Raw genomic sequence first — 14,348 nt, 5'->3', positions numbered from 1 at the left:
TCCAAAAGCCCTGTTCGCCTCAGCCGACCACTGCAAGCGCACCGGACCCCCCTTTAGCAGTGAGGTAATGGGAGCCGCAACCTGACCAAAACCCTGGATAAATCTCCGGTAGTAATTGGCAAACCCCAAAAAACGCTGCACCTCCTTTACCGTGTTTGGAGTCGGCCAATTACGCACGGCTGTAATGCGGTCGCTCTCCATTTCCACTCCTGAAGTGGAAATCCGATGCCCTAGGAAGGAGATGGATTGTTGGAAGAACAAGCATTTCTCAGCCTTTACATATAGATCATGCTCCAACAGGCGACCAAGCACCCTGCGCACCAGGGACACATGCTCGGCGCGTGTAGCGGAGTATATCAGAATATCATCTATATACACCACTACACCCTGCCCGTGCAGGTCCCTGAAGATCTCATCTACAAATGATTGGAAGACTGATGGAGCATTCATCAACCCATATGGCATGAACAGGTACTCATAATGACCTGAGGTGGTGCTAAATGCCGTCTTCCACTCATCACCCTTCCGAATACGCACCAGATTATACGCACTCCTGAGATCCAATTTTGTGAAGAAGCGTGCCCCACGCATTGACTCCATAACTGTATTTATCAGAGGTAACGGGTAACTATATTTCACCGTGATTTTATTGAGACCTCGATAATCAATGCACGGGCGTAAACCGCCATCCTTCTTCTTCACAAAAAAGAAACTCGAAGAGGCTGGTGAAATGGATGGCTGAATGAACCCCTGACGCAGGGATTCAGAGACATATGTATCCATAGCCACCGTCTCCGCTTGCGACGGGATACACGTGACTCCTGGGATATGCAGCGTTTACCAGGAGATCTATCGCACAATCCCCCTGTCGATGGGGTGGTAATTGAGTCGCCTTCTTTTTACAGAAGGCGAGAGCCAAATCGGCATATTCTGGAGGAATGTGCACGGTGGAGACCTGGTCTGGACTTTCCACCGTAGTAGCACCAACGGAAACCCCTAAACACCTACCTGAGCACTCTCGCGACCACACCGTGAGAGCCCTCTGTGGCCAAGAAACAGTGGGGTTATGACACACTAACCAGGGTAGACCTAGCACCACAGAATACGCAGGGGAATCAATAAGAAAAAGACTAATCTTCTCCTTGTGACCCCCCTGCGTTATCATATACAACGGTGCGGTGACCTCCCTGATAAAACCTGACCCTAATGGTCGACTATCTAAGGCATGAATAGGGAAAGGCATATCCACAGACACAATAGGGATCCCTAAACTATGAGCTAAATTTTTATTAATGAAATTTCCAGCCGCGCCTGAATCTACTAGCGCCTTATACTGGGAATGCAGGGAAAAATCCGGAAAAGTGACAGAGACAAACATAAGTGCAACAGAGGGCTCTGGATGAGAATGGTGCCTACTCACCTGGGGTGATGCCAGAGTGCCCTGCCTGCCTTCTCTATTCCCAGAGGAACCAACCCGGCACCGACCAGCAGTGTGATCTCTGCGACCACAGATGGTGCTCGAGCGGGCACCCCCTCCGGTCTCCCGGCGCACCGTCCCTCCCAATTCCATAGGTTCGGGAGAGAGGGTGCGGGAGGATGGAACAACCAGACCCCGATCTAGACGTCCACGAGTAGCCAGCATGTTGTCCAGCCTGATAGACATGTCCACCAGCTGGTCAAAGTTGAGGGTGGTGTCTCTACAGGCCAGCTCCCGACGGACGTCCTCGCGTAGACTACAGCGGTACTGGTCGATCAGGGCCCTGTCGCTCCATCCAGCGCCAGCAGCCAAGGTCCTAAACTCCAAAGCAAACTCCTGGGCACTCCTCGTCTCCTGCCTCAGATGATAGAGGAGCTCACCCGCCGTTTTTCCTTCGGGAGGATGGTCGAATACTCTCCTGAAATAAAGGGTGAACTCCTCAAAATGGTCCAACGCCGCATTCTCCTCTCTACACACAGCGCTGGCCCACTCCCGTGCTTTCCCGGTGAGGCATGAGACGAGGGCGGAACTCTTCTCCCGATCGGATGGTACTGGGGAGATCGTGGCCAGATATAAGTTCAGTTTAAGGAGGAAACCCTGGCAGCCGGCAGTATCTCCATTGTAACCCGTGGGTAGGGGTAAACGGATTTTGTTAGGTTCAGGTGGGGAAAACGCGTTAAAGGTAAATCCCAGTTGTGGCAGTGGAGGCGCTGGAGAAACTCCCTGTCTCTCCCAGCGATCCATATTCTGGACAATGCGATCCATAACGGCGCTCAAACAGTCAATCTCCTTCGCTTGTTCCATAACGCGCTTTTCCACCTCCATGGGCGTCGTGTCCTCTCCTGCTGACTTCATATATAATGGTCAGAGATTCTGTCACAGTTGCGTGTATAAGTGGCAGGGAAGTCAGGCGCAGGAGAGTCAAATAGAGTGTAGAATGGAGTTTTTTAATTATAGTCCCAGTAATCTGCTCCATAACACTCATAGGACAACATAAAACAAAATATGGGTACGATGACCCGTCGCACACCTATACACAATAAACACAACACTTGACAAATAACAATCTCTGACAAAGACATGAGGGGAAACAGAGGGTTAAATACACAAGAGGTAATGGATGGGATTGAAAACAGGTGTGTGGGAAGACAAGACAAAACCAATGGAAAATGAAAAATGGATCGATGATGGCTAGAAGACCGGTGACGTCGACCGCCGAACACCGCCAGAAAATGTAAAAATGTACACGTTTTCATATAGCTTTGCAGACAGTATATTTGATAAATGTAAACAAACATCACTTCATATTTATTCTTGGTACAAACAATATGACTATATAATATGACTATATGACATAATTATTTTGAGTCAAGATTTACTCAACCCACAGGTAACAATCAGATTTTTAATGCAGGAAGCTCAAGGTAGAACTGAAAAGAGCTGCGTAAAACATCGACCTCTTGTGACTCTCATCTTATCCCCCCAAAAATCTGGTGATGTTATTTTGTGTATCATTTTGTTCTCATCCAGTATCATACTGAAAGATAATGTATCTTGCCTGTTGCACACAAAAAAGTGTTATCTTTTCCACCAGGTGGCAGTCGTAATCTGTGTTTTCAGTGTTATCGTTTTTTACTCTCGATTAAAGGTTGATCAGGTTCTAATGTTTATGTTGTAATGTTTGAAATAAAATTCTGTCTTAGGTAATTGACAGTTATGTTTACATTGTAGTTTATATAAACACATGGTCATCACATATTTGTACAGTATTTTATATATACAGTATATAATCTCAGGTTGCTTTATAATTGAAAGAGTACTTTTGTCATTGGTGTGTTCCAACTGGGCACAGACATCAATTCAAAGTCTTGTTTTGATTTACATTTGGTTGAGTTGTCAACTAAAGTGAATTCAACGTGAAATCAACAAACATATTCACCATGTCATTGGATTAAGGTAAAAAATGAGGTGAAAAAAATATAAAATGTCACGTCGATTACTTTTTGCAAATCCAATTAGTTTTCCGCTTTGATTCAACGTCATCACATAGATTTTTGGTTTGAAATGACGTGGAGACAACGTTGATTCAACTCGTTTTTTCCCCAGTGAGTTGCTACATTGTTGTAGAACAGTTGCTGTTTAGAAATAGTACCAAATTGACATTTTCCGTCTCTAAGCAGCTTCGCCTGTTACAGAAGACATCGCTCTCTTCTTTGGCGAAAACTCTCTCCAGTGGTATTGCTGTGCAAACAACGCCAAGGTATTTACGTGCAATCCTTCTTAGATCCACTAAGTCTTTTTTGACCCACCACCATTTCAGGGGGCTCTGAAACATTGTGATGGGTCTCTCTTTGACATACTTCATAAAGTCACAATCAAAGTGTGATTGGTTGCCAAAACCAACTGGAGCAGACACTGCACTTGTGCTGATGTCATCCATTGCTTTGAGGATTTGTCCTCTGGAAAACTGGACATTGTTATCATCAGAGAGTTGGAGCTTCTTGAATCTTGGGTCCAGGACTGTGCTAACTGTAAGCCAGCGGTTGAACTTGACATTGCAAAAATGCCATTCACACATTTTGGCCAGACCGAATGCTACCTCGTTACCATTTCGTGCCAACTGTTCGATGTCTCTCTGACATCTGGTCATAAGTGGAATGATAAATGATATGGATTCATATCCCGCTCTTGGCATTTCTCTTGTTGCCTTTTTGAAAGGCTGAAGTGCGGCTATGACATCATTGATTGTCTTTATGTCTTCGTCTGCAAGCCATAGGTTGTACTCAAGCCTCTGAAGGAGCACAGCTGTAATGGCCTGGTGCTGTTCTACAAATCGCTCCAGCATACTGAGTGAAGAGAGCCAACCGTTACCAACAGACTGGATCAGTCCACTTTCAGGCAACTTTAGCTTCAGTTGGTACTCCTTGAGGTTTTGTTCTGCTTGGATGTCACAGTGGAAGAACCTCACAACATTCTGGGACTTTTTCAGCAGAGTTTTAAGTCCAGGATATTTTTCTAGGACATCTTTGAACACCAAGTCCAAAGTATAAGCAAGACAAGAGATGTGTGTCCATCCAGCTTTTGAGACTTCGTCCTTCATGGTTGTTCCTCCTTCCATGACAACGGTATGGATTTTGTCTTTAATGCCCCATGCTTTTGCTGTCTTCAGCAACTGGTCCACTATGTTTTTTGGCGTATGTTCATCCGGTAAATTGGCTGTTTCCAACACATGGGACTTCAGATGCCAGTCTTTGCCTAGATAGTGACAGGTCACCGTCACAAAAGATACTTCAGCTCTTGAAACCCACAATTCTGATGTCAACGAAATGTCATCTGATGAAGCCAATTCTTTTTTCACCATCTCTTTAGTCTCTTTATACATTTGAAGAAGTTGAATGCGTAGGTCTTTGGATGTCACTCGTGAAAGTTTCGGTGTGGGCTCAATGGCCCTCATAATATCGCAGATACCTTTGTCTTCAACAATGGACAATGGTTGTAGGCCATTCACAATCATCTTTAACAAACAGCTTGGGATTTTGTGTGCTGTTGAAGTGTCACCTATGTCAAATGAATATAATTATTTTGTATGATATTGTGGAAGCTAAAGTGTTTCAACAATATACAGTACCAGTCAAAAGTTTGGACACACCTACTCATTCAAAGTTTTTGTATTGTTTTGTATTTTCTACATTGGAAAATAATAGTTAAGACATCAAAACTGTGAAATAACACATATGGAATCATGTAGCAACCAAAACAGTGTTAAACAAATCAAAATATATTTTATATTTGAGATTCTTGAAAGTAACCACCCTTTGCCTTGATGACAGCTTTGCACTCTTGGCATTCTCTTAACCAACTTCACCTGGAATGCTTTTCCAACAGTCTTGAAGGAGTTCCCACATATGCGAGCACTTGTTGGATGCTTTTCCTTCCCTCTGTGGTCCAACTCATCCCAAACCATCTCAATTGGGTTGAGGTCGGGTAATTGTAGAGGCCAGGTCATCTGATGCAGCACTCCATCACTCTCCTTGGTCAAATAACCCTTACACAGCCTGGAGGTGTGTTGGGTCATTGTCGTGTTGAAAAACAAATGATAGTTCCACTAAGGGCAAACCAGATGGGATGGCATATCGCTGAAAAATGCTGTGGTAGCCATGCTGGTTAAGTGTGCTGCAAAGCATCCCCACACCATCACACCTCCTCCTCCATGCTTCACTGTGGGAACCACACATGCGGAGATCATCTGTTCACCTACTCTGCGTCTCACAAAGACACGGCGGTTGGAGCCAAAAATCGCAAATTTGGACTCATCAGTCTAAAGGACAGATTTCACCGGTCTAATGTCCATTGCTTGTGTTTCTTGACCCAAGCAAGTCTCTTCTTCTTATTGGTGTCCTTTAGTAGTGGTTTCTTTGCAGCAATTTGACCATGAAGGCCTGATTCACACAGTCTCCTCTGAACAGTTGATGTTAAGATGTGTGTTACTTGAACTCTGAAACATTTATTTGGGCTGCAATCTGAGGTGCAGTTTACTCTAATGAACTTATCTTCTGCAGCAGAGGTAACTCTGGGTCTTCCTTTCCTGTGGTGGTCCTCATGAGAGCCAGTTTCATCATTGCGCTTGATGGTTTTGCGACTGCACTTGAAGTTCTTGAGATTTTCTGCATTGACTTACCTTCATGTCTTAAAATAATGGTGGTCTGTGGTTTCTCTTTGCTTCCTTGAGCTGTTCTTGCCATAATATGGACTTGGTCTTTTACCAAATAGGACTATCTTCTGTATACCACCCCTTCCTTGTCCCAACACAATTGATATGCTCAAACGCATTAAGAAGGAAAGTGATTCCAGAAATTAACTTTTAGCAAGGCACAACTGTTAATTGAAATGCATTCCAGGTGACTAACTCTCATGAAGAGAGAATGCCAAGAGTTTGGAAAGCTTTCATCAAGGCAAAGGGTTGCTACTTTGAAGAATCTCAAATATAAAATCAATTTTGATTTGTTTAACACTTTTTTGGTTACTACATGATTCCATATGTGTTATTTCATAGTTTTGATGTCTTCACTATTATTCTACAATGTAGAAAATAGAAAAAAATAGAAAAATCCTTGAATGAGTAGGTGTGTCCAAACTTTTGACTGATACTGTATATTGTGCGACAAATCTTTACTGTCTCACCTTGTGTAGTTCTTCGACTTGTGTCATGCAGAGCAGATGTATTCCTTTCTTTTCCCCTGTGTATGGTGTATTCTAATGAAGCAGTCCTGGAACCATTCCTCCCTGCATTAAAGGTGTTTTTCAGGTACATTAAAATCTCAGGTTAGCATAATTCCTAAACCCACTCTTGTACCATTACTTCCTGCATTTTTAGGTACACTTTACCATATCAAAAATGCTTATGATGCAGTTCTTGAAATACACTGCCTTCAGAAAGTATTTACACCCCTTGATATTACAAAGTGGGATTAAAATGGATTTAATTATAAAAAATACAAATAAATTATAAGATTTAAGCTTAAAAAATGCTAAGCTACCTGGGGCGGCAGGTACCTTAGTGGTTAGAGCGTTGAGCCAGTAACCGAAAGGTTGCTAGATTGAATCCCTGAGCTGACAAGGTAAAAATCATGTTCATTGCTTGACAACCCTTTTCAGGTCTTTTTTTGTTGTTGTAATTTTTACCCCCAATTTCATGATTACGATCTTGTCTCATCGCAGCAACTCCCCAACAGGCTCGGGAGAGGCAAAGGTTGAGTCATGCGTCCTCCGAAACATGACCCGCCAAACCACGCTTCTTAACACCCGCTCTCTTAACTCAGAAGACAGCTGCACCAATGTGTCGTAGGAAACAACGTTCAACTTGACCGAAGTCAGCTTGCAGACACCAGGCATGCCACAAGGAGTTGCTAGAGCGCGATGAGCCAAGTAAAGCCTCACCGGCCAAAGCCTCACCGGCCAAAGCCTCACCGGCCAAAGCCTCACCGGCCAAAGCCTCACCGGCCAAAGCCTCACCGGCCAAAGCCTCACCGGCCAAAGCCTCACCGGCCAAAGCCTCACCGGCCAAAGCCTCACCGGCCAAAGCCTCACCGGCCAAAGTCTCCCCTAACCCGGAAGACGTTGGGTCAATTGTGTGCCGCATATGAGACTCCCAGTCACGGACAGTAATGACACAGCCTGGGATCAAACCCCAGGCTGTAGTGACGCTGCAACACAGCGATACAGTGCCTTAGACCGTTGCGCCGCTCGGGAGGCCCATCTTTAGGTCTTGCCATAGATTCTGAAACAAATTTCAGTCAAAACTGTTACTCGGCCCTTCAGCAACATTTGCTGTCTTCTTGGTAAGGAACTCGTGTATATTTGGCCTTGCATGTTAGGTTATTGTCCTGCTGAAAGGTGAATTAATCTCGCAGTGTCTTGTGGAAAGCAGACTGAACCAGGTTTTCCAATAGGATTTTGCCTGTGCTTAGCTCCATTACATTTCTTTTTTTATCCTGAAAAACTCACTAGTCCTTAACGATTACAAGCATACCCATAACATGATGTAGCCACCACTATGCTTGAAAATATGAGGATTGGTACTCAGTAATGTGTTGTATTGCATTTGCCCCAAACAAATACTTTGTATTCAGGACAAAAAGTTAATTGTTCTCCTCCTGCTGACGATTAGCAGAGCGAATGTCTTCCGAGAATCGGTCAATTGTTTTCGGCAAATAGTTCAATATAGCAAGCAGGAGTGAGTACACAATCATTTAATAAAATTTTTGTATCGGGTGTATCTACCGACGGCCTGAATAGGTCCTGAAAGATACATCAGTTTTGTTAATTTTGTTTTACTCTGCTTGCAAACCTGCTGGATCTGGTTTGACCAGATACAATGCTATTTCACAGTAAACAAATTGACAACAGACTTTTAGCACGGTTATAGGGAAGGACAATCAACAAGCAGAGCACTTACACAAACGTCTGATGATTGGCTGAGAGAAATTGATGATAAAATGATTGCATACACATACATTGTGATATTGTTGTATGGTGAACATTTTGTATTCTAAACTCAGCAAAAAAAGAAACGTCCTCTCACTGTCAACTGCGTTTATTGTCAGCAAACTTAACATGCGTAAATATTTGTATGAACATAACAAGATTTAACAACTGAGACATAAACTGAACAAGTTCCACAGACATGTGACTAACAGAAATTTAATAATGTGTCCCTGAACAAAGGGGGGGTCAAAATCAAAATTAACAGTCAGTATCTGGTGTGGCCACCAGCTGCATTAAGTATGCAGTACTTAATCTCATCCTCGTGGACTGCATCAGATTTGCCAGTTCTTGCTGTGAGATGTTACCCCACTCTTCCACCAAGGCACCTGCAAGTTCCCAGATATTTCTGGGGGGAATGGCCCTAGCCCTCACCCTTCGATCCAACAGGTCCCAGACATGCTCAATGGGATTGCGATCTGGGCTTTTCGCTGGCCATGGCAGAACACTGACATTCCTGTCTTGCAGGAAATCACACACAGAACGAGCAGTATGGCTGAGCGGTTTCTTTCCTCTCCGTTAAGAGTTAGGAAGGATGTCCAAAGTATAATTAATAACTTCACCATGCTCAAAGGGATATTCAGTTATTGTATTTTTACCCATCTACCAATAGGTGGCCTTCTTGGTCTTTGTGGTTGAATCTGTAATGCTCGGCTGAGGGAAGTTACAGATAATTGTATGTGCTGGGTGCAGAGATGAAGTAATCATTCAAAAATCATGTTAAACACTATTAATGCACACAGAGTGGGTCCAAGTAACTTATTATGTGACTTGTTAAACACATCTTTACTCCTGAACTGATTTAGGCTGTAAAAAAGGCCGTCCTCACCTTTCCTCTCTATCCAACTTTCCCTCGCAGTCCCTTCAGTTTCCCTTCAGTCACGTTAGTTTGGCTGCTCAGTCTACTTAAGTTATCAATCACCCATCATAGCCCTGCCATTCCCAACCAATCAGAGTGCTTGGTAATGCACATCTGGACACCGCCTGTCCACTCAGGTCGGAGTGTCATCGTCGTCCGAAGGGAGAAGACGCACATGCTGTGTAATAATAGATAATTACCACTAATTACTTCATGTTACTTTGATAAGTTTCAGCCATATGTTCTACTGTATTGCTGCTTTGCGTATTGCTTATCATACAGTTGAAGTCGGAAGTTTACAAACACTTTATTTGGAGCTATTAAATCTTGTTTTTAAACCACTCCGCAAATTAAATCTTGTTTTTAAACTTATCCACACTTGTTAACAAACTATAGTTTTGGCAAGTCGGTTAGGACATCTACTTTGTGCATGACACGAGTAATTTTTCCAACAATTGTTTACAGACAGATTATTTAACTTATAATTCACTGTATCACAATTCCAGTGGGTTAGAAGTTTACATACACTAAGTTGACTGTGCCTTTAAACAGCTTAGAAAATTGCAGAAAATTAAATCATGGCTTTAGAAGCTTCTGATAGGATAATTGACATAATTTGAGTCAATTGGAGGTGTACCTGTGGATGTATTGGCCTACTTTCAAACTCAGTAACTCAGTGCCTCCTTGCTTGACATCATGGGAAAATCAAAAGAAATCAGCCAAGACCTCAGGAAAAATAAGATTTGTAAACCTCCACAAGTCTGGTTCATCCTTGGGAGCAATTTCCAAATGCCTGAAGGTACCACGTTCATCTGTACAAACAATAGTATGCAAGTATAAACACCATGGGACCACGCAGCCGTCATACCGTTCAGGAAGGAGACGCGTTCTTTCTCCTAGAGATGAACATACTTTGGTGCGAAAAGTGCAAATCAGTCCCAGAAGAACAGCAAAGGACCTTGTGAAGATGCTGCCGGAAACAGGTACAGAAGTATCTATATCCACAGTAAAACGAGTCCTATATCGTCATAACCTGAAAGGCCGCTCAGCAAGTTAGAAGCCACTGCTCCAAAACCTCCATTAAAAAGCCAGACTACGGTTTGCAACTGCACATGGGGACAAAGATCGTACTTTTTGGAGAAATGTCCTCTGGTCTGATGAAACAAAAATAGAACTGTTTGGCCATAATGACCGTCGTTATGTTTGGAGGAAAAAGGGTGAGCCTTGCAAGCCTTCACAAAATAGATGGCATCATGAGGGAGGATCATTATGTGGATATATTGAAGCAACATCTCAAGACATCAGTCAGGAAGTTAAAGCTTGGTTGCAAATGGGTCTTCCAAATGGACAATGACCCCAAGCATACTTCCAAAGTTGTAGCAAAATGACTTAAGGACAACAAAGTCAAGGTATTGGAGTGGCCATCACAAAGCCCTGACCTCAATCCTATAGAAAAATTGTTGGCAGAACTGAAAAAGCGTATGCGAGCAAGGAGGCCTACAAACCTGACTCAGTTACACCAGCTCTGTCAGGAGGAATGGGCCAAAATTCACCCAACCTATTGTGGGAAGCTTGTGGAAGGTTTCCCGAAACATTTGACCCAAGTTAAATAATTTAAAGGCTACCAAATACTAATTGAGTATACGTAAACTTATGACCCACTGGGAATGTGATGAAAGAAAGAAAAACTGAAATAAATCATTCTCTCTACTATTATTCTGACATTTCACATTCTTAAAATAAAGTGGTAATCCTATCTGACCTAAGACAGGGAATTTTTACTAGGTTTAAATGTCAGGAATTGTGAAAAACTGAGTTTAAATGTATTTGGCTAAGGTGTATGTAAACTTCCGACTTCATCTGTATGTAAATATGTACTGCCATAAGTGTTATTATTGCATTGGTTGCAATACTTTTGCAGAAGTGGTTTAATTGTTGTATTGGTAAACATTGTCTTTTGCATCCACACGCTACCACAGCGTCTCTATAGTGGCCTTTATTAAGGTGTTTTATTGTGCTGCCATGGGTGAGCTTCTAGAGTCATCCCAGACTGTTCTTGGAGCTTGTGTCAGGTTTTGGCCAGGACTGTTCTGGTTTTTGTCACTAGATGTCCCCATTGCACCTTTTTTGAACCTTTTGTTTTTTCCTTGCTCTTTTATTGTTTGCACCTGTGTGTCGTTCCCTTGTTTGTATTTAAACCCTGTGTGTTCCTCAGTTCTTTGCTCAGTATGTTAGCACCCAGCCCCAGCCCAAGCCTTTTTGTGTGAAACATATAGTTCTCTTATTGGATTTTCCAGAGGTTCTCTGGTTTAGTTCTTGTGTATTTTTGAGTAGTCTTTTGAGGTTTGTTTTTCCCTGCTGTTTTTACCTCTTTGTGGAGTTTCTTTGTATTTTGGAGGATATCCATTTTGTGCCTCTTGGCTTTATTTTGGACGTGGTGGATTTATATTCTTTGCCTGAAGATCTTGTCCTTTTATTAAATTATTATCTCTAGTACTGCTGAGTCTGCCTCATCTTCTGGGTTCTGCCAACTATTAGTGACTTTCTCTCACCGGGTCCTGACAGCTTGCTCATGCGCAGAGTAATTTATGACCCTGTTGCGCCAGGGCAGATCTGATAAGATTCTCACACAAGAGAGAGAGGGTGTCATAAATCTTGATCCTTTGTCAATCCAAGTAATTTGTTTCTCTCTCCAAGAGATTAATGTTTAAATTGATGTTTATAGTAATGCTGTGTTTATAGTCCTTTATAGACAAGTGTGTGTGTGTGTGTGTGTGTGTGTGTGTGTGTGTGTGTGTGTGTGTGTGTGTGTGTGGTAGTAACTATCAAGAGTACAGTGATGGGCCTCAACATCGTCTTCTAACCGGACAGCACTATAGAGGACTGAACCAATCAGAACCAATCAGTTATCAGTTATATATATATACAGATTTAGCGACTAATAGTTTTTACAATACCTATTGACTTAAGACATTTCAACTTTTCATTTGAATGAATTTGTAACATTTTCAAAAAACATACTACCAATTTGACATTATGGGGTATTGTTTGTAGGCCAGTGACAAAAAATTCTGAATTTAATCCATTTTAAATCCACGCTGTAACACTACAAAAGTTGGAAAAAGTAAATGGGTGTGAACACTTTCTGAAGGCACTGCATCATCTATATTATGGTCGGTTATCAGATAAATGTTTTAGATTGTTTGTCCTCCTTTAATGGATTTGCTGTTGCATCCTTTACAAAACAAATAAACAGTGTACATGGGGTTTGTGCACAAGTTTTCTCATTGATTTGGTAATAGATTTTAAATGTTGTCTTACGAGAATTAGGTCTTTTCTGGAACGTCTTGGAACCAACATTCCACTTCCTGTTGGAGTATGATAATAGAATTATGTTTTAGTCTTTTTTAATAAGATTATAAAAGTTAGATCAGTATTCTCCTTCAGTTATAATTTCAAAAGTATAATCTTGGTCAACAACAGAATGACAACCCAATAATTGTCCTTGTAGACTCACCTGTTTCTCACATTTGGGGTTCTCTCAGTATAGGAACCTGGCTGTTGGAAGTATGTACGCGTTGTGATCTGGTAGTTGTTTCCATATCCTCGTTCCAATCCTGAATCGTTAGAGTTCATCATCCTGGCCATCATCCTGCATTTAACTACTTCGTCTGGACTATAATTAGCCAACCATTTTTGACTGCTTGTGCTTGACAAGTTCAGAGCCTTTTAATAACCAGAGTAGGGAATAACCTTAATGTGATGGCTTCGTAGAACACAGGTCTTTATATGTCCCGTGTCTAAGTTTCTGTTTCTGTTCTAGTGAAATGAAAGTCACCTCCTTGCCACGTCAAACTTCTACCTATGAATAATGAGAGACTAGAAGAATGAAAGGAAAGGAAAATGGTTTCCAGGATCTGTCATGACTGTCATTTGAACATCACCTGTGCAAACCTCTTAAGAGTTTATTGTTGCACCGGTGCGTCAATCTAAGTAACATAATACAAAAGATCACCATCAAAATTCATCAGTTTAAGCTAGAGATATCTCTGCCTATGACTGCCCTCCGCATCCGCAGTGGAAGGGAGCCGAGCTACAGCAGTGTTTGTCAGACCATGAGACATACTAAAAATCGGTCTTCTCGCGAAAACGCCTCTAGCCGCGTCTGCATTGTTTGGCATACAAACTAATATGACCACCTTTTGGAAAGATGAGACTATCATCTGGGAGTCATCTGAAGCCGGTACCGTCGATGTGCCAACTTCTGTTTGCATCATCCATATTGTTTGGGTTACAAACAAATGTTTTTACTTCCACTGTGATTGGATGACAGATGTAAAGCAGTTCAGTTTCTTGTCATATTAGGCTCCTTGATTTGGTTCTACTGTGTAACCTCTCCTCTGTTGCCTGAGGTGTACATATGTTCTGCACGTGAAACTGGTGTAGCAAAGCAAAGCTCACATGCACCGAATACAACAGGTCTAGTAGACCTTACAGTGAAATACAAGCCCTTAACCAACAATGCAGTTCAAGAAAGAGTTAAATAGTTAAGAAAATATTTAATTGTTCAGCAGTTTTATGGCTTGGGGGTAGAAGGGAAAGGGGGATACCTAGTCACTTGTACAACTGAATGCATTCATCTGAAATGTGTCTTCTGCATTTAACCCAACCCCTCCGAGAGGTGCAGGGGCTGCCATAATCGACATCCATGTCTTCGGCGCCCGGGGAACAGTGGATTAACTGCCTTGCTCAGAGGCAGAATGACAGATTTTTACCTTGTCAGTTTGGGGATTCTATCCAGCAACCTTTCGGTTACTGGCCCAACGCTCTAACCACTAGGCTACCTGCCGCCCCTAAGCTGTTAAGGAGCCTTTTGATCCTAGACTTGGCGCTCCGGTACCGCTTGCTGTGTGGTAGCAGAGAGAACAGACTATGACTTTGGTGGCTGGAGTCTTTGACAATTTTTGGGGC

The 14,348-nt window shown here is 42.5% G+C and overlaps 1 long non-coding RNA gene across 1 annotated transcript; it reads right to left on the bottom strand.

Annotated features, from left to right (window-relative positions):
• Positions 1-6,671: 6,671 nt before the first annotated feature.
• On the bottom strand, positions 6,672-13,167 carry LOC129828876 (uncharacterized). Its single transcript, XR_008755310.1, has 3 exons — positions 12,895-13,167; positions 12,699-12,745; positions 6,672-6,760 (listed from the first exon to the last, which is right to left on the bottom strand). It is a non-coding gene; the product is annotated as an uncharacterized LOC129828876 (long non-coding RNA).
• Positions 13,168-14,348: the final 1,181 nt, after the last annotated feature.

This window comes from Salvelinus fontinalis, chromosome 30, assembly GCF_029448725.1.
Source record: "Salvelinus fontinalis isolate EN_2023a chromosome 30, ASM2944872v1, whole genome shotgun sequence".
NCBI classification, from domain to species: Eukaryota; Metazoa; Chordata; class Actinopteri; order Salmoniformes; family Salmonidae; genus Salvelinus; species Salvelinus fontinalis.
Note: the sequence above shows the minus strand (reverse complement) of the source record. Positions and strands in the feature narration are given on the sequence as shown.